Raw genomic sequence first — 20,021 nt, 5'->3', positions numbered from 1 at the left:
GCACATGGGGCATGGACAAGAAGTAAATCTTCAATGTTCTAAGCCAGTGAGACTTGGGGATTGTTTGTTTCTTCAGCATACCATAACCTATCCTAACTGATAAGACTGTTACTTGTTTTAAAACTCCTGTCACATGTATTAATTGAAGATCTTGGTTCAGGTCAATTTCATCTCTTGGTTATACATATAAGATCCATCTCCCTAGCAAGTCCACAATTTCTGTGCCCTGCCAATCTTTTGGTGTCAGCCTCTTTCAGGGCACTCTACCTCTCCCTCCCTCTCTTGTTGTATGTAACTGTTTGAGGCTTCTACCCCCCCCCCCCAAATACCACCTGTTCTCTCCCTTCCTTTGCATGGTACCACCCATCCATCCTTCTGGACTCAGCATGTACCCTTTTCTAGGGACAGGGAAAGTCAGGAGGTGAAGGTGAAATGAAAAGAGGGAAAGAACAAGATGTTGCATTCATATATAAGTTGTGAAAGTGGGAGGGCCCTGAAACACTCTTAAGATGAACCGTGTTGAAAAAAACTTTCCAGAAAAAAATTGCTTACAAGTATTTGTCAAAATTACATTTCAACCACTGCAAGGAAAGACGGACAACCACGAAAATCTAGTTAAAGATTATTAGGTTAGTCAGTCAGTTGGGTGGAAACCCTAACTTCCCAGAATTTCTTAATCACTTAACAGTATCAGAGAATTGCCCAAGCATTTAATCAGGAATGCAAATTACTTCCCAGAAGGAGTTTGAGAATTACATCATGCAGAAAGTTCTGCTGCAGACCTGGTTTTGGACAATTTTTCTTTCTCAGGAGGCTATGAAGAGACAGACTTGGCTTGACTTGTTATAGTTCTTTCATCAGTTTCCTCTTTAGAATTAAAAAGCATTCCTGGATTTTGTTTTCATTCATTCAAACACTTATTGACTACCTGCCAGATGGCGAGATGCTGATGTTATAAAGATAAAAAGAAAGCCTCCTCTCTTCAGAGAGTTCACTGTCTTTGGAGGAAAACAGACATATCCATACATAATTGAGCCAAGAAACAAAACTGTGCCTTGGAATGTTCAGGGGGCTAAGCAAGCCATGCAGAGGAGTGGGTTTACTTGCACTCATAGTGATGGCAGAGAAAAGGAAGAGGCATAAAGAAAAAACATCTCCATTTTGGAGGCCAGCAAGGAGTCTCTAAGGCATCCAGACACACTGAAAACTAGAAAATTCTCAAGGGTATAGAACGGACATGGTAGGTTTGAGATGTCCAAAGGTAAGGAGCCTGGAATGAGACCCGAGGACATGCAGTGGTATCCAGTAACTCTGGAGAATATCTTTAATGAGAATAAACTGCAAAAAAAAGAAAGAGTGGTTGGGAGATCAATACAAGTGACTATAAAACACATACGAGAAATAATCAGGGTCTGATCCCATTAAATAGCAAAGTCAACCACATTGGCTACTAAATACTCTGTTATGGATTCAGGGTCCCTTTCGTTGCAAAGAGCTTAAAGGAGACTAAGTTACACACATGTACAACTGTAACTAAGGTTGTTAAGATAGTAAGTAGCAACTGTCAAAAAAGTTATAGGTTAAGTACTATAGGGTCTTAGAAATCACGTGAAATTGCTACCAATTGGAGAGATTAAGAAAGGTTTAGAAGAGAAGAAAGCACTGGAGATGAGTTCTGAAAGCACAATAAGATAAGTGCTGAGATGGGGAAGGCATTCAAAGCTAAAGAGACCAAGTAAGCAAAAATCTGGGAATAAGAAAGCAAAGGGACAAAAATGGAAGAGGCTGAGGTTTGGCTTCAGCAAGAAATAAGATGGAAAAGAAATGCTGGGGCCAGTACAGGGAAAATTTGCATGCTATGGATTTTGAACAGAATTTTACAAGAAACTGGGAGCCATTGTGGTTGTGAAGACACAGATGAATAGAGGCTGCTCTAACAATCTGGGCTACTCTGTTGGCGGGGGAGCCCTGAGAATACGGGAGAATGAAGTATGATACATGACCCATTAAAGACGAGACAAAGGAGGCAAGGGATCAGAAGATGTCGACATTAAATAAATATGGGAGACAGACAAGAAGTAAATGGCATTACCAGGAGAAACTGGAAATCAGCAGAGCAGTCTCAGCTAGGGCAGTGGGGTTCAATTTGCTGTAGATAATTTTTGAGATGTTAAGGATGCCTTTTCGGGGAGATGTTCAGAAGGGAAGACGGAAGCATAGGAGAAAAGCCAGATTGGCAAGTCAAGCACTCAAGTCCTTGGCTACCATCCTACATGAGCTCAGATGTGCCATCCATGAATTCAGTGCACTGCACCACACCAGGCATTTGTAAAGGTAATAAAAAGGTCTCTATTCTCAAGAATACTAGGAGGACAAAGTACACCCCCAGAAAATTACTATGAGCAAGTATGAACAAATACATAAAAAGCAATGTATGTGCCAACTGCATTAGTAAGAGGTAGTCTATCGGATTTGGAAGTTTGTTTCCCCAAGCAATCCCCCGATTAATAAACTGGAGTCGAATTTGTCTTCTGGCTTTTGACAAAGTGCTGAACCTAGTAGTGGTTGTCCAAGTGAACTCAACTCCACGTGGCTTAACCTTAGCACTGCTGTCCAGCATCCCCTCCCCCCAAACTATTTACAGATTAAAATAGCCTTGCCAGTATGTGCACTAGAACTTCCACTGGTAACTTGGAAAATGGATGACAACACATTTTTCTGTTGTGAGAGGTTTTGAAATGTCATCATGGGAAGGTATGATAAGTGGAACCATGTTACTCTTGGTTTCACAAAGCTCCTTTCTGTTCACTGAAGCTTCCATGTCATGGTCTCAGTCATAGTGAGTGAGGGAAGACTACATTTCTGAGCCCTAACCTTCCAACAAAAGACACTGTACTGGAGATTCTGGTCAGGACAACTAATCAATAAAATTAAAGAAAGAAGGAAAAGGAAAACATCCAGATTGAAAGGGAAAATGTAGATGACATGATCTTGCCTGTAGTGAACCCTAAGGAATATACTAAAAACCATGAGAATAAAGTTCAGCAAGGATGTAGGATACAAGATCAATATTAAAAAATCAATTGTAGGGTGCCTGGGTGGCTCAGTGGGTTCAAGCCTCTGCCTTAGGCTCAGGTCATGGTCCCAGGGTCCTGGGATCAAGCCCCGCATCGGGCTCTCTGCTCAGCGGGGAGCCTGCTTCCTCCTCTCTCTGCCTGTCTCTCTGCCTGCTTGTGATCAAATAAATAAAATCTTTAAAAAAAAATCATTTGTATTTTTATACACTAGCATCAACATTTCAAAAATAAACAATTCCATTTGCAACAGCACCAAAAAGAAAATACTCTTAAGAATAAATTAAATAAAAGTGAAAAATGTGTATGCCAAGAACACAAAAGGTTGTTGGAAGCAATTAAAGATCTAAATGAATGGAAAAACATCTCATATTTATGGATTTGGAGATTTAATATTTTTAAGATGACAATATTCTCCAAACTGATCTACGTATTCAATATAATCCCTACCAAATTCCCCTCTGGTTTTTGGTGTTTTTTGTTTTGTTTTGTTTATAGAAAATGACAAGCTAATTCTAAAATTCATAGGCGAGTATTAAGTGACCTAGAATCACCAAACTAATCTTTAAAAAGAATAAAGTTGGAGAACCTACAGTTCCCAATTTTAAAAATTACTAAAAAGCTACAGTAATCAAGACAGTGTGGCGCTGGCATGAGGCTAGACATAGAGATCAATAGCGTAGATAGTCCAGAAATAAGTCCTTATATTTATAGTCAACTGTTTGTGTGTGTGTGTGTTTTTTTTAACAAAGGTGCCAAGACAATTCAGTGGGAAAAGAATAATCTATTCAACAAATTGTGTTGGGACAAATAGATATTCACAAGAGAAAGAAGCTGTGTCCTTATCTCTCCCAATACATAAAAATTAACTCAAGATAGACATTGACATAAATGTAAGAGATGAAACTATAAAACATTTAGTAGAAAACATAGGAGTACATCTCTGTGACCTCCAGTTAGTCAATGGATTCTGAGATATGACAGCAAAAGCAAAACAACAGAAGAAAATCGGTAAATTGAACTACATAAAAATTAAAACTTTGTGCTCTGAAGGATGCTATAAAGAAAGTGAAAAAAAAAAAACAAGCCACATAATGGGAAGAAACAGTTTTAAATCATATATTTGAGAAGGGACTTCTTTTTTTTTTTTTTTAAAGATTTTATTTATTTATTTGACAGAGAGAGATCACAAGTAGGCAGAGAGGCAGACAAAGAGAGAGGAGGAAGCAGGCTCCTGGCTGAGCAGAGAGCCTGATGCGGGGCTCAATCCCAGGACTCTGGGATCATGACCTGAGCCGAAGGCAGAGGCTTTAACCGACTGAGCCACCCAGGCGCCCCTGAGAAGGGACTTCTATTCAGTATAAAGAACTCTTAACAATTCAGTAATAAAAAGATGAGCAACTCAAAAAGGAACAAAGGATTTGAATGACATTCCTGCAAAGAAGATATAGAAGTGAATGATAAGCCCTTGAGAAGATGCTCAACATTGTTAGCCACCGGGGAAATACAAATCAAAACCAAAGACATAACTATTTATACCCACTGGGTTATTTAAAAAAAAAACAAAAACAAAAACAGAAAATAACACATGTTGGTGAGAATGTCAAGAAATAGAAATCCTCATACTTTGCTGGTGGGACTGAAAAATCATGCAGCACTTTGAAAAACATCTTGGCCGTCCCTCACCCGTTAAATACAGGGTTACTCTGACCCAGTAGTTCCACTACTAGGCACATACAAGAGAGATGTATGTCTGTGAAAAACCTGTTCATGAATGTTCACTGCCACACTATTCATAATAACCAAAAAGTGGAAATGAGCCAACTATGCATCAACAAATAAGTAGATAAGTGAATGTGGCATGTCCATACAACAGGATATTATGTGACAATTAAAAGAAATGAAGTACTGACCCATGCTACCCCATGGATAAATCTTGAAAACATCACACTAAGTGAAAAGAGCCAGTAACAAAAGGTCACATACTGTACGATGCCATTTTATGTGAAATGTCCAAACAGGCCAATCTATAGGCAAAGAAAGTGGTCAATGGTTTCCCAGACCTGGGAAGTGATGAGGGGGAATAGAGTTTCTTCCATGAAGGACAACAATTTTCCAAAAAACATTTAACTGTATGCTTACTTTGGAGGGGTGAATAGCACAGTTTGTGAATTATACCTTCATAGAGATGGGGCATTCTTAAACAGTAGCTTAGAAAGAGGAGCAAAAGGAGACAGAAACTAGAGAGATCTGGAATTCTGGTCCAGGGGGTATAGATGAAGCAGTAATCCATACTGCTTAATGAGGATGACATCTCTGTTCTGTATATTCTTCCTTCACTAATATTCAGCTCTAAATTCAAGCCATGGGTCAGAAGGACTATCCTACTCCAGTCATTCCCAAGGTGTGCTTCCTACCAGCAGCATCTGTGTTTCCTGAGTTAGTCAAAAAGAATCTAAGCTTCTGCCCGACCCCTCAACCTCCAATCTCTCTGAGGGTAGGATCCAGCAGTATGTTATTACATGTGCCCCAGGTGATTCTGAAGCTTGAGAACGGCTGCTCTTGTCTAGGAAGGTAGGAGCAACCTCCACCTGGCAGCTGTTTGTGTGGACACAAGCCCAGATGCAAAGGAAAGACAACATAACCTGTTGCTTATCATTCCTGAGTGATAGGAAGTCACATAGGAATAATGGAAAAACAACATAAGAACAGGGTCTGAACTGGGAGACAAAGTATTGGTATAAACACTCTTCTCCAGCATGGCCATGCAAAGGAACTTGTTCACCAGGTAATCACCTATACCTATGGTCAGGTTTGGTTTTAAAGATAACTAGAGGGACACCTGGGTGGCTCAGTCGGTTGAGCAGCTGCCTTCGGCTCGGGTTGTGATCCCAGCGTCCTGGGATCGAGTCCCTCATTGGGCTCCTTGCTCGGCAGGGATCCTGCTTCTCCCTCTGCCTCTGATGCCACTCAGCCTGCCTGTGCTCTCTCTCGCTCTCTCTCTCTCTGGCAAATAAATAAATAAAATCTTTTTAAAAAAATAAATAAAATAAAGATAACCAGAAATCTATTGCTCCTATTAAGAAAATCTTGATCACTAGTGCCAGAATTTGACAGGGCTTAGGTAGATGATAGTTCTTACAATATTCAGGCCAAATGATAGTATCAGGATTTAGTATTTATTTGCCTCACCTAAAATGTTTCTTGAAGCTATTGGGTTTAGGAAGATGGTGGAGAAAGGCTAGGGGAATGACTCTGGTCCTTCAGCAAAAGAGAGAAAAGAATCTGGCCTTGGAATTGTGAGTGGTCTGGCTCCATGGGGGAGGGGATAGAATCACGCCTATACACTTAATTTCCTGTTAGCTCCCCTAACTCTTACTAGTTGTCATTATTTCCTTAGTATCCTCCCAGGATAAGGCTGAGACAAGCAGATCATCTAGGGTACATAATTAAGGGGGACAGAACATGCTCTCAGGTCCCTGGTATAACCACTGTGGGCTTCAGATTGTGTGTACTAGAAACATCTGGAAGTGAGCCCTGGGAGCAGCTCAGTGCAGTGGGCAGGAGATACAGGGGTTCTGGCTCAAGCTCCGGGTAGGCATGTCATGTGAGCCCCCTTAAAGTCCCAAGCGGTGCACTCTAGCTTGAATCTTTGAGAACTAAATTGGCTTGGTAGAAATACACATGTCTAAGAAGTGGGAAAAACAGTCCACCTTACAAGTAATTTGAGAAATGGGAATTCATACAGTAGTTTAGCTCCGAAGGGTTTAAGCAGAGGGGGGAATGGTCACCATGTTTCAGAAATGAAAGAATCTGTAGCATCCCACTTCCCAGTGAAATTATTCATATTGAGGTTTAAAAAAAAAATACTGAAATGACAAAATTTTACCCAGAAAAATTTCCGTTTTGGTACTTTAAAATAGCAGAGGTATCAGGATTCTGAAGACTGGCACTGCCATCTCTCTAAACGAGGAGGCAGCTCTTGGAGAGCTGGGTAACCAGAGAGCACAGTCTAATGGCTGGTTGGTTTTTTTGGAATGAACAAAATCAGAATCACAACTCACACACAGAATAATAAAGTTCACACACAGAAGTATGGCAGATTTCACACTTGGAGAGGAAACAGCCACACAGAAGAAGAATATTTGTGTCAAAGAGACAGTGTGGAAACAATGTGAGCTAGATATCCCCTTAAATGGATGTATTAGTTTGCTTGCACTGCTGTAACAAAAGATCACCGGGAGGGTGGCATCAACAACGAAACTTTATTCTCTCACCATTCTGGAGGTTCAAGTCCAAAATCAAGATTTTGGCAAGTTTGCCTTTCTCTGAAGCCTCTCTTCTTGGCTTGCAGATGGCTGCCTTGTCACTATGTCCTCACATGGCCTAGCCTCTGTGCATACAGGCCTATTGTTCCTTCCCCTCCTTATACGGCCATCCGACTGGATCAGGTCCTTCAGTCTTAATGACCTCATTTAGCCCTAAGAACCTTCTTAAAGGTCCTATCTGCAAACAGAGTCGCACAAAGGGTTAGGGCTTTAACACATACATTTGGGGAGAATTCATTATGAATATATTATATTATGAATTCAGTCCGGAATACATGTTTAACTCTATACATATGCCCTCTCCAAAAATCTTACTAAAATGATAAAACAGCATATTTTTAAAAACCCTGACAGCTCCAAGGGACAAAATGCACTGGAGATGTTGTGGAGAGGCAGCAAGAAAAACTGTGGAAATGGGAAGCAGATGGCACATGAGTGAGTGCTAAGCACTTAACAGTAGAGGAAGTCAGCCCCTCTTACCTCCGCTGGAGAGAGACAGCCACAAGAAGCTAGTTGATTCATAACTCGGGACACCTCAGAGGCTCCTGAGAGGCCCACCATTTACAAACTAGATGTCCCTAAAGGCAGTGGGTTAGCAGATGGAATGTCTGCGTCATCACAGACATCATCACAGATCATCATCACAGCCAAAAGTCTAGAGTTTACTCACTTAACGAGGGGACTCAGGGGCACCAAGTATGGTTTGAGAAGCAGGTGCATTTTGGAAACAGATATTTACATAAAAGACTATGTAGTAAATGGTGAGCCCCTAGGTTGACTCTCTGGTTTAGAATATGGCAGCCATACTTGAGATCAGTACATTTCCATCTGTGAAAACTGTCCTTCCCAGGAAAAAAGACCCCTAATACCAGGGATTTGAAACTCCATCACAAAGCAGTCTACCATCTAATCACCCATCCATAACACAGACCTTCTATAATCTTTTGCCATGCCTCACTCTTTAAAAGGAACAGTCAAGGGGTGCCTGGGTGGCTCAGTGGGTTAAAGCCTCTGCCTTCGGCTCAGGTCATGATCTCAGGGTCCTGGGATCGAGCCCCGCATCGGCCTCTCTGCTCAGCAGGAAGCCTGCTTCTACTTCTCTCTCTGCCTGCCTCTCTGCCTACTTGTGATCTCTATCTGTCAAATGAATAAATAAAAAAATCTTTAAAAAAAAAAAAAAAAAAAAAAAAAAAAAAAAAAAAAGGAACAGTCAAGAGTTAGCAGTAAAAGGCATCTCCAACATAAAATAGCAAGATGCAAAGAGAAGGAAGCACCATGGGAGAAAACAGAGACAACACAGAGAAGGACAATTTTAATAATATCTTTAGGAATAAAAGACAAATCCTGGAAGCAAACACAGAGTGATCTAGAAAAAGAACACTTGGAGAATAGAAAATTTGAAAAGTTCAATAGATAGATGGGGAAAAAAATGTCCAAATACAGAATACAAGACAAATATGTAGAAATTAGAAGTAAAATAAGAAAAATTAGAGAATCAGGGGTGCCTGGGTGGTGCCGGTGAGTGACAGATTCTTGGTTCAGGCTCAGGTTGTGATCTCAGGGCCGTGAGATCGAGCCCCGTGTTGGGCTGCATGGTTAGCGTGGAGTCTGCTTAAAATTCTCCCTCCGTCTCTCTGCTCCTCCTTGCTGCACGCGCTCTCAATCTCAAATAAATATGTCTTAAGAAAGAAAGAGAATCATCCACATGGTCTAATATCTGGCTGACAGGAATTTAGAAAGCAAGAATAGAGAAATGGAGACACATTTTCCCAAAGGAGACTTCTATGAAAATTCCCACAACAGATTTTTTTTTTTTTTTGAGAGAGAGAGAGAGAATGGGAGAGCACGAGGGAGCAAGTGAGAGAGAGAGAGAGAACCTGCGCATGTCAGTGGGGATTGGGGGAGGGGCAGAGGGAGAGGGAGAATCTTAAGCAGGCTCTGCTCACAGAGCAGAATAAAAACATTTTAACACATTTAAGGGTAGGAAAAAAAACCAACAACAATCATTATTTATGCTCCTCTTCTTAGGATGCCATTGAAGGATGTGCTCCAGACGAACAAAGGGTAAACCAGAGGGAAGACATAGCAGGTGGAACACAGGGGCTACAAGACAGTAAGAAGTAAAGGGAAGTCTCATGATCAGAGTTGTGCAACTTACCAAAAGAATAATCCATTTAGAGCAGGAATATAAAGGGCTTTAAGTAAAATGAATCCTGGGGAAGAAATAGTATAGATAATATAGTTTATTTTATCACATTAAAAAGGATTTGTACATTTGCCTGAAAGTTCACGAATGTACTAATTATCAGCACACAAAATAATTTTGAAAAAACTTTTAATGTGTTCAAAAAGAAAATGGTAAAAAAAAAAAAAAAGTGGGTTCAACTGTGAATAAGACATAAATGTGGAAGTGACAAATGATTTTACCCCAAACTGTTTTATAATAAGGTGTGTATGTGTGTGTGTGTTGGGGGGGGGGGAGTCAGTTGGGAATAGATATAAATTGTTTTTATAATAGGAGGTGAATAAAAATGTAAGAGTAAACCTTCAAAATACACAGATTATTAGCAAAAGACATAGCTGTAACTTTGGAAAGTTTTCATTTGTGGGTAGTTTGAATCAGGTAAGAGGCAGGGGACTGCTCTTTTCAGTTTAAGTCTTTCAGTATAAAATTTTAAGAATATTATATACCTGTGTTATTCAGATTTAAAAAAATAAGTACAAATATGTAGACAGTTGAGGGAGATTGAACTGTTGAGATATGCTGGTTAATTAAAAACTGTGGCAAGTAATCAACTGCAGTCTTAGCCACTTATGAATTACTGATTTTAAAACAATTCCGAGCACCTAACACTAAAGCCCTCCTGAGCACGACCTAATTTTTCTTTAGAGTTTCAGAAGGTACTTCTGGGCCTCACCATCTCAGAATCATCATTGTGAACACCAGTGTGCTCAACATACCAAGCCAGACCTTGCAGCTTATTAATACAAAGCCAGAAAACCTAGCTGACACCTCATTTGACATAAGGACCACTACATAAAAGGGAAATAGATAATTTGGAAGAATCAGAGAGAAAAGAGAAAGACTTAAAGCCTTGTATCATAGAATGTATTCTCCCAAACTTTCTACCAATCCCACTTTCCCCAGAGGAAAATTCCAGCAACAAAAAAATATTTGGGAAACACTGCAGAGTTTATTTCCAGACACGCGCAATGCCTGTTAGTGTATCAGAGATGCCAAGATATCCTCAAAAAAGAAACCAGTTTTACTTTTTCTAACACAGTATTTCTCAAAAACAGTTGACCATTTTAGATTTAACATTTATTTAAATCCCATTTGAGGACCACACTTTGGGAAATTTTGATTTAAAAGAGTTGGAAATTTCTATCTACAAGGAAATACTGAACTGGAAGTATTCAACTTTCAAAGTGAAAACCAAAAAGAGAAGAAAGGGCTTTTACATTGGTAGAGTTGTCCTTACAAATACTGGAAACTTTTGTATTGCTGTATTGTGTGCTAAGAGAACACAAGGAAACGGGGCTCAGACTCAGTATAGACTTAGGTTAGACCAAAGGAAGAACTATATAAGATCTCAGATTGTTACAAAGTAGGATGCTCTAGGGGATTGGGGGGGGGGAGCCATCCTCCCCCCTCCAAAAAAACCCCTGAAATGTGGAAATAGTTGCTCATTAGCCAAGAACAAATTTTATTCACCCACAGTACTATAAAGATGTAGGAAGGTAATTTCTGGGTTAATTAGCCCTCTGTGCTACAGTGACTAGCAGATAACATGCTGAAGACAGCACGGGCCCCTTATGAATGTAGCCTGGATCCCTGAGTCACTGCTTGGAAAAAAGTTGCCCGACTGGGTCCATGGTTTTTATATGAACAAGAAATACACATCTCCTGTGTGGAGGCACTGAGATTTGGGGGTTGTTTTTTTACGATTGCTAATATTACTCTCCCTGACCATGTAGCAAATGTGACTAACAGATTTTAACAAAGTGATCCAAAGGCATTTATTATATTCTCTACAGTTTGCTACATATTTAGAATACTTTGTAATAAGTAGGAAACCAGTATGCTCCATGCCTTAGGCTCTCTGAGAAATGCACTAAGCTATGGTTTGAAAAAAGCAAGCAAATGCAAAGAGTAAAGTATACAAGGGGCTTCAACTGTATTTTAATGTTCTATTTATTTAAAAATAAGCTGCTCTCAGCAAAGGAAACAGTTGACAAAACCAAAAGACAACAGACAGAATGGGAGAAGATTATTTACAAATGATGTATCAGATAAAAGGCTAGTATCTAAAATCAAATTCCAACACCCAAAGAACAAATAATCCAATCAAGAAATAAGCAGAAAACATGAACAGACATCTCTCCAAAGAAGACATCCAAATGGTCAACAAACACATGAAAAGTGCTCCATATCACTTGGCATCAGGGAAATACAAATCAAAACCACAGTGAGATACCACCTCACACCAATCAGAATGGCTAAAATTAACATGTCAGGGAATGACAGATGCTGAAGAGGATGCAGAGAAAGGGGAACCCCCCCTACACTGTTGGTGGGAATGCAAGCTGGTACAACCACTCTGGAAAACAGCCTGGAGGTTCCTCAAAAAATTGAAAATAGAGCTACCCTATGACCCAGCAATTGCACTACTGGGTGTTTACCCCAAACATACAAATGTAGTGATCCAAAGAGGTACCTGCACCCCAACGTTTATAGCAGCAATATCCACAATGGTCAAACTATGGAAAACACCCAGCTGTCTATCGACAGATGAGTGGATAAAGATGTCATATATGCAGACAATGGAATATTATGCAGCCATCAAAAATGAAATCTTGCCATTTGCAACTGACATGGATGGAACTAGAGGGTGTTATGCTAAGTGAAATACGTCAATCAGAGAAAGACAATTATCATATGATCTCACTGATATGTGGAATTTAAGAAACAAGGCAGAGGATCATAGGGGAAGAGAGGAAAAAAATGAAAAAAGAAGAAACCAGAGAGGGAGACCAAACATAAGTGACTCTTAGGCTTAGGAAACAAACTGAGGGCTGCTCAAGGAGGGGGGAGGAATGGGGTAACTAAGTGAGGGACATTGGGGAGGGTATGTGCTGTTATGAGCAGTGAGTATTCTCTAAGACTGATGAATCACAAACCTGTACCCTTGAAAGAAATAATACATTATCTGTTAATTTAAAAGAATAAGTTGCTCTGAAATTACTCAGCCAAACATAAAGGAAAGACTACTTGTTCTATTAAACAATTAAAAATCCTATTCATCATGAGTCGGCTTTCTTCCCAGAAAGGATAATGTCCCATGAAAAGGATGGAGGACATGCATGGTACCAAGGAGACCCTGGCCTTGTTCTCTAAGAACTGGATCCCAACACGAGCAGGAACGATGTCCAGGACCCCTCCTACCCAGGGAAGTGCTCTGGGGGAGGTAGCGTATCTACATGCTTCTTGGCACCCTTTATTGTATCCTCTGGAGAAGAGTAAACAGGAAAGGCATTTACTGTTTTTCCTTCCTTTGGCAAATAATGACATTTCAAGGCACGATAGTACCATATTTGAATTTTAGGAACCTTTTATGTAATTGTGCCCATATGATCAAAGAACTCGGGCTGGGTTACCTTCCCCTGGACTGATCCATCAAAATTCACAGGTCCGTGAGGCAAACTGTCAGTGGATACAACAGAGTGGTTCTCTAACCAACTGTTCACTAAGTCCTTTTAAGAAGAACTTTACCTAGGGGCACTTGGGTGGCTCAGTCATTAAGCGTCTGCCTTCGGCTCAGGTCATGATCCCAGGGTCCTGGGATCGAGCCCTGCATCAGGCTCCCTGCTTCTCTCTCTCCTGCTCCCCCTGCTTGTGTTCCCTCTTTCGCTGTGTCTCTCTCTGTCAAATAAATACATAAATCTTTAAAAAAGAAGAAGAAGAAGAGCTTTGCCTAGAATGCCCTGCTTATTCAGAGCTCAGATGCATAAAACTTCAAGGTGCATAAAACTCTACCTCCCCCGCCCCTGTATGTTCCTAAGCTCCCTCTGTGATCCAGCAAGAGGAATGGAGGAAGGGGTTCTCCCATCTCAGAGTTTCAATGTCCTTGTCGTCAGTTGTTTGGACCTGGCTGCCGGTCCTGGGACAGCGATCCTAGTACCGTTCCTCCCAGGGTTCTGCACTTTTTATTGCCCACACTCAGCTGTAGTGACCCACTCAAGGAATAAAATCGGAAACTCTCAGAGCTAAAACTACTGAACGGCTGGCTTCCATTTCTGGCATCAAGGCTCGTTCTTCCATTTAGCAAACTGACGGACAATCCTCCGAGCAACGCCCGGGCCAGTGGGCGACCCAGGGCAGAGTTAGGCAAGACTATGCAGTAGGAGAGGAGTGACTCGGTTCTGCCAAGGAAGAGGTAACTAGCTTGTACAGCAGAAATTTACAGACCTATTCTTTCAGCTACAAAAGGAACTCAGATGTTTTCAGGGAGGAAGGGACATCTGAACCAGACCTGAGAGATCATAATGAACCTATAAAGGAAAGGTCAAAGTTACTGAAGATCAGGAAAGTTCTCACTGTGGGTTAAGATGAATCCACCTTTTAACCCCCATTCATGCTATGCTTTATGTTTTTAATGTGGTATTCTGAACAAACAAAGATACAAAGAATAAGGTAGCAAATGTTTTTATACCTGCTATCCTGTTTCATCAAATTTTAACATTTTATGGTATTGGCTTTTGGTCTTAGTATCTCCTAGAAGCTGTCTAGGGAGTCCTCCATTTCATATTTTTCTCTTTCTCTCCAGAAGTAACTCACTCATTTTTCTTATATGGAATTTGTAACTCCATGGCAGACACTGCTAATAGAACACTTATTCTTTCCCCTGAACCTTGCAAAAGTTCTCCACCTGGGACTCTGAGTGAAGCTGGCGTGCATGATAAGACCTAATGGTATTGGCTCTAACTCCAAACTTTTCCAGGCGGCTCAGGATCTAAGAGGGAGTATAAAGACTTAACTGGGTCTTATCATTTGTGCAGAAGCTAATCTGGGCCTGAAGTGGACACTCTAGAAATCACACATCAAGAGACACAAACCCCTCTAGAGCAACGGTCAGAAATCCTGGTGTCAAACCATAGCTTCTGCAGCTCTTAGCAATGTGACCATGGGCAGAGCCCATTTTTTTTTTTTTACCTATAAAATGAAGACCCCACACGCCTGAGCTGCCAGCCCACCGGGACTGTCTTGTCTACCTTGGGCATGCCTCCTTGGATCCTTCCAGCTGCCTCTTTCGGAGCATTCCACAACACTGTCATAATTACTGACTCACCTGTCTTCTCCAAGCTGTGACCTTCTCGAGAATGGGAACCATGGGACTGACGTGTAATACATGCTCGATAAATAGAGGATAATTTAAACTGCTCACACATAGACATATTTATGACCTGACCTATCTATGAACATATTTATGATCTATAAAGGATACAAACAACTACTGGGTATAATTCTCGTTTGGCAACACTAATGAGCATACATGACATTGGTGGCCAGCACTACCCCATGTGAACATGGATACATGGACTGCCATCCCTGGAACTTCTCCTCTGACAGTGACCAATTCCCCAGCCTCTGAAGCTGGGCTGTCTGAGGTTAAATACGGGCATTGCCACTAACCCGTCATGGCAAATACTTAAGCTCTCAGCTTCTCAGTTTCTCATCTGCAAATTAACCCAAATGAACATGAGTTGGATCAGGACAACGATTGGAGTCTATTTTACTCACTAACCTAACACATATGTTGAATGGAGCAAGGTCCATAGTGGAAAGTCAATACACAGTATATACAGTTAGGGAAGGACTGGCTTCTAGGACCCACTTCCTAGGGGGGTCACAACATAGAGTTCACGTGATTTGAGGTGTATGGAAGCGCTCAGCAGAATGCCTGGCGTGCAATGAACACAGAATGCACACCTCTTTAAGATAAAGGGTTTGAGGGGCACCTGGGTGACTCAGTGGGTTAAGCCTCTGTCTTCGGCTCAGGTCATGATCCCAGGGTCCTGAGATGGAGCCCCACATCAGGCTCTCTGCTCAGTCGGGAGCCGGCTTCCTCCTCCTCTCTCTCTGCCTGCCTCTCTGCCTACTTGTGATCTCTATCAAATAAATAAATAAAAATCTTTAAAAAAAAAAAAAGATAAAGATTTTAAGAGTTCATGACTCTGAGAGAATGGTATAATGAGTCTTAATCTTGGTCTTCTGGCCCCCAGATTGTCTCACACCGGAGGATGCTATAACGACTGAGCTCAGAGGTGCTCACGGGCTTCTCTGGTCCCCTAAGCTTTGTGTGCTGCAGATCCCAGGATCCCATGAGGAAAGCGCAAAGGCAGTGAGTGGGTGTCTGTTCTCTCCCTCCTGCACCTCTGCTCTCCTCCTCATTCTATCAAGCTTCCTGCACACACAAGGGTCCAGTAAACTAGGTAATACCTACACAACTTCAAAAGCTGGCAGGGAAACACTAACAGCTGTGAGGAATTACTTGAGTGGAATTTTTTTGGCACTTTGGCCTGATGTGAGGGAGCAAATGTCAAGCATGTTCTAGATTGGGGAAGATAACAAGCAAAAGGCTACCATGTGAGGAATTCCACAAACCTACTGGAAACAAGATGGTATTAAGAAAAGGGTAAGTACTTTAGCCAGGTGGTGGCTGCCCCGAGCCTTTTAGTCTTACCACCTCCAAACATTCCCTTCAGGCTCCTGCTCTTTTGTGTTTTTCCTGATTTTAAAAGCTCATTCCATTTTTTATAATTATAAAAGTTCATTTTTTTAAATTCTGGAAAAGACCAGAAGAACGAATCAGAAATATGAACATTCTCCCATCAGAGATGTCCACTATTAACATTTTCAGAAGCCTCCTCTGGTTTTTCATAATTAATATATTACTTCTTAAAAAAATAAACTCATGACCATATTACTAAGAACAAAGTATAGTTGTTTTTATTTTTAAGATTTATGTATTTATTTTAGGGGAGAGAGAGAGCAAGTAAGCAGAGGGAAGGGGAGAGCAAAAGAATCCCCAAGAAGACTCCACTGTGAGTGTGAAGCCTGATGCAGGGCTCAATCTCACAACCCGGAGACAATGACCTGAGCTGAAACCAAGAGCTAGAGATCCAACCGAGCTACCCAGCTGCCTTAGTACAGTGTTTTTTCCATGCATGTCTTACTGTGTTATTAAACTTAAAATTTTTAAATGCTTTTAGTCTATTAGAAAGCAAGACATACATACAAAAAGGACTATGAAATGCATAGGTACATTGCAAAAATAAGAATAAAAGAAAACGAATACCCCTGGGGTACGGTTCTTGCTGATTACATAGTATTTAACACAAAGAGGTGACATAACTTAATCTCTCTCCTATTAAATATTTAGGATCCAGGATCTTTGTGCAAATCTCTGGTTATCTCTTTAGGACAAATTTTGGGGAGTGAACCTATGGGGTAAAGTGTATATAACCATTTTTAAATTTAAGCTTTTATTTTGATAGAATTATAGATTCACAGGCAGTTGTTAATAACAACAACAACAACAATAATAATAATAATACAGAGAGATCCTATAGATCCTTTACTCATTTTCCTCCAACCACCAGGATATTGATACGAAGAGTCAGGCTATAGAACAGGTCCACCATCACAAAGGTGATGTTGCCCTTTTATAGCCATGAACACATTCTGTCTCTATTCCACCAGAACTCCTGGCAACCATCCACTGTTTGCCATTGCTACAAATTTGTCATTTCAAGAATATTACATAAATGAACCCTATAGTATATAACCTGTTGGGACTGGCTTTATTCATTCAGCCTCTCCACCATCATTCCTATTTCTTGTTGAGCAGCATTGCATGGTATGCATGCCCTACATCTAGCCACTCACCTGTGAGAAAAATATCTGGGTTGTTTCCAGTTTGGGGCAATCAGAAACACAGCGGCTGTGAATACTTGTGTATGGGCTTTAGTGTGAACTTGGCTTTCATTTCGCTGGGATAAATGTTCTCCAAGAGCATACGTGTTGGGTTATAGGGTCAGTGATTTAAGACCTCAGGGTCCTACTTTACATGCCCAGGGGCAATTTAGGAGTGACCCAGTTTCTCTACATTTTCCCCACAGGTGTTGTCATGGCTTTTCATTTTAACCATTCCAACAGGCAGAGGGAGAGGCTCACTGTGTTTTAATTTGCATTTCCCTAATGGTTCATGATAGTGAGCATTAGTTCACGGGCTTGTCTGCCATTGATCTAACTATTTCAAGGAGATGTTTCTTGGTGTCTTTCGCCCATTCTCTAATTGGATTCCATTTGCTCTTGTTGTGATTGTGGTTGTGGTTCTGAGCATTTTTTATACATTCTAACTCTAGTCTTTTGTTGGATAATACAGTTTGAAAAAACTTCCTCCCTGTTTGTAGCTCGTATTTTTAAAAGCGATGTGCAAAGTCTATTTTTCATTCGAGGTTTAGACTGGGGGATTTCTCTGGTTCTTTCAGCACAAGGAGTGCTTCCCTGGTCTCCTTCAGTCCGCTGTGGAGCCCATCACGGAACATTTTGTTTGGGTTACTGTACTTTGCCGTTATGAAATAGTTCTTCCTTAAATCGTTGATTTTCACGGTTGTTGCTGTGACTCTGTTTCTCGCATGTCCGGGGTCACCCGTTGCGGTGTTCTGTTCACAGCTGCTTTACAACCTTGTCCTATCGTACTGACATCTCAGTCACTATCTTTCTCCTCCAGCTTGAGCTCTTCCGGTTACCTGGCATAATGAGGGATACTCACTTCACCTGGAAATTCTGGATATTACGTGATGGAATTCTGAATTGTTTCTATTGGCTTGCCCTGCTCTGGCAACAGAGGTGGCCAGGGCTCCCTGCTCCTGCTGGCTGACATTGGGAGGCCTCCAGGGACACTTCTGCCCAAGGGGAGGTGTGAGAGCTTCATTCCTCCTCCCCGCGTGATGTCCATCCACACCGCCAACAGCAGGGCTGGTCTTTTTACTCTTGGCATTGACCACGTCTTTTATTTTCTGATGCTCTGACATCTGGGTGCCTTGCTGACCTTGGAGGGAGGCTCCCTCAGGGCTAGCCATTTCCTAGAAATAGAGAAGGACTCCCTTGCAGGGATGTCTCTCATATACACAGCAACAAATCCGGAGCCCACTCCCCCACCCCCAGCCACCTCCTTTGCTGGGCTCTTACAGTCCAGGCCACTATTCTTCTGCCCTTACTCCAGGGCAAGGTATCAGACAACTCAGGACAGCTCCCAAAGCCCTAAGAACGGCTGAAATTATTCAAACTGGCCAATCTTAAGTCTACCTACCTAGACTCCCCTGTTCTTCACTTGGTAACCATAATAAAGGCTCTTGGCCAGGTTTTCTCCTGCTCTTTCCGCCTGCTGACCCCCTCTGGGGCTTCTCCACGTGGCCCCGCATGGTGGGTGTGCCATGCCTATTTCCAGGGAAATGTCAGCATAAACGTCTTCCTTCCTGACAGCCATTTCCAAGTCTGCATGCGTTTAACATGCCTGATTAATGAAAACAAATCTTGGGTACCCTTAAAACACTGCTGGGTAGCAGTAAGAGTCCCAACTCTCCCCTTGGCTTTTTCCCACACTGACCCCGGGGAAGAGGGAGCATCTCTTGTGACCTCCCTGTGGGGATTTAAGTCCCTTCTCTGAACTGCCCCAGCAGGAGCGCTGGGGCAGGTTGTCAGAGCCTGGTGACCATGGACATCTCGGTTCTCCTCTGGGCCTTTGTGGGCATGGGTAGGATAAGTCACAGATTTTTTTTTTTTTTTTTAATGGTGTTTGGCTAGAGTAGAGTGGCTATTACTTAAAAGCTTTCTGTCTTGCTAGTATGTCTTTTCCTGCTGCTCTGGCTAGAGAGAGCAGGGGGTTTTGTTCTTGTTTTTGCCTGATCTGGCTGTATTGCCAAGTTACTGGCATTTTCAGCCCCAAGTCTGGAACACGTGAGGGGACACAGAAACCCAAGAACTCCCTACTCTGTTCTTCCTTGGGTTCGGAGGTCCCTGCTGGCCTTCCTTTTTCTCTCCACCTTTCAAAGCTTTGTTATGCTTGTTTTATATATAACGTACAGGGCTTTTAGTTGTACTCAGCAGGAGGAAGAAGAAAAAAATACAGCTACTCCATTTTTGTGGAAGCGGAAGTCTTCACTTCCTTTTAACGCACAAACAAGACAGGACCTGTTCTAAAGGCCAGTCCTCACAGGTTGACCAACTGTGCCCAGAGCAGTGTGAGGAAAACAGTCCCCATGGGGTGATCCTTGAAGAATTTCAGGAAGAGATGAAAACGTAAAAGGTAAAGGGCCTAGAAAGGAGGCACCTGACAAGCCCTTTCATACGGAACCAACCAGTTTTGTACAAGTGTCGATGACTTCAAAAGCTTCAAGTGCACTTCCCTCAGAAATATGGAGAAACTCCCTTAAGTAAAAGATGACTTCGGGAAATATGCAAAATTAATGTCCCTCCCCATGTCCCTGTTCTTCTGGACACAAGCTGTGTGCTTACACGGATTTCTAAAAACGTTCTGTGGAAATGTAATGA

General features: G+C 41.7%; 1 protein-coding gene across 2 annotated transcripts in view; it reads right to left on the bottom strand.

Annotated features, from left to right (window-relative positions):
• GNA14 (G protein subunit alpha 14) overlaps nt 1-20,021 on the bottom strand; it is a 194,282-nt gene that overhangs the window by 42,257 nt on the left and 132,004 nt on the right. The gene's annotated exons all lie outside the window — the stretch shown is intronic.

Source organism: Mustela lutreola, chromosome 12 (genome assembly GCF_030435805.1).
Source record: "Mustela lutreola isolate mMusLut2 chromosome 12, mMusLut2.pri, whole genome shotgun sequence".
In the NCBI taxonomy this organism is placed as follows: Eukaryota; Metazoa; Chordata; class Mammalia; order Carnivora; family Mustelidae; genus Mustela; species Mustela lutreola.
The sequence above is the reverse complement of the archived record's forward strand: the minus strand, read 5'-3'. Positions and strand labels throughout refer to the sequence as shown.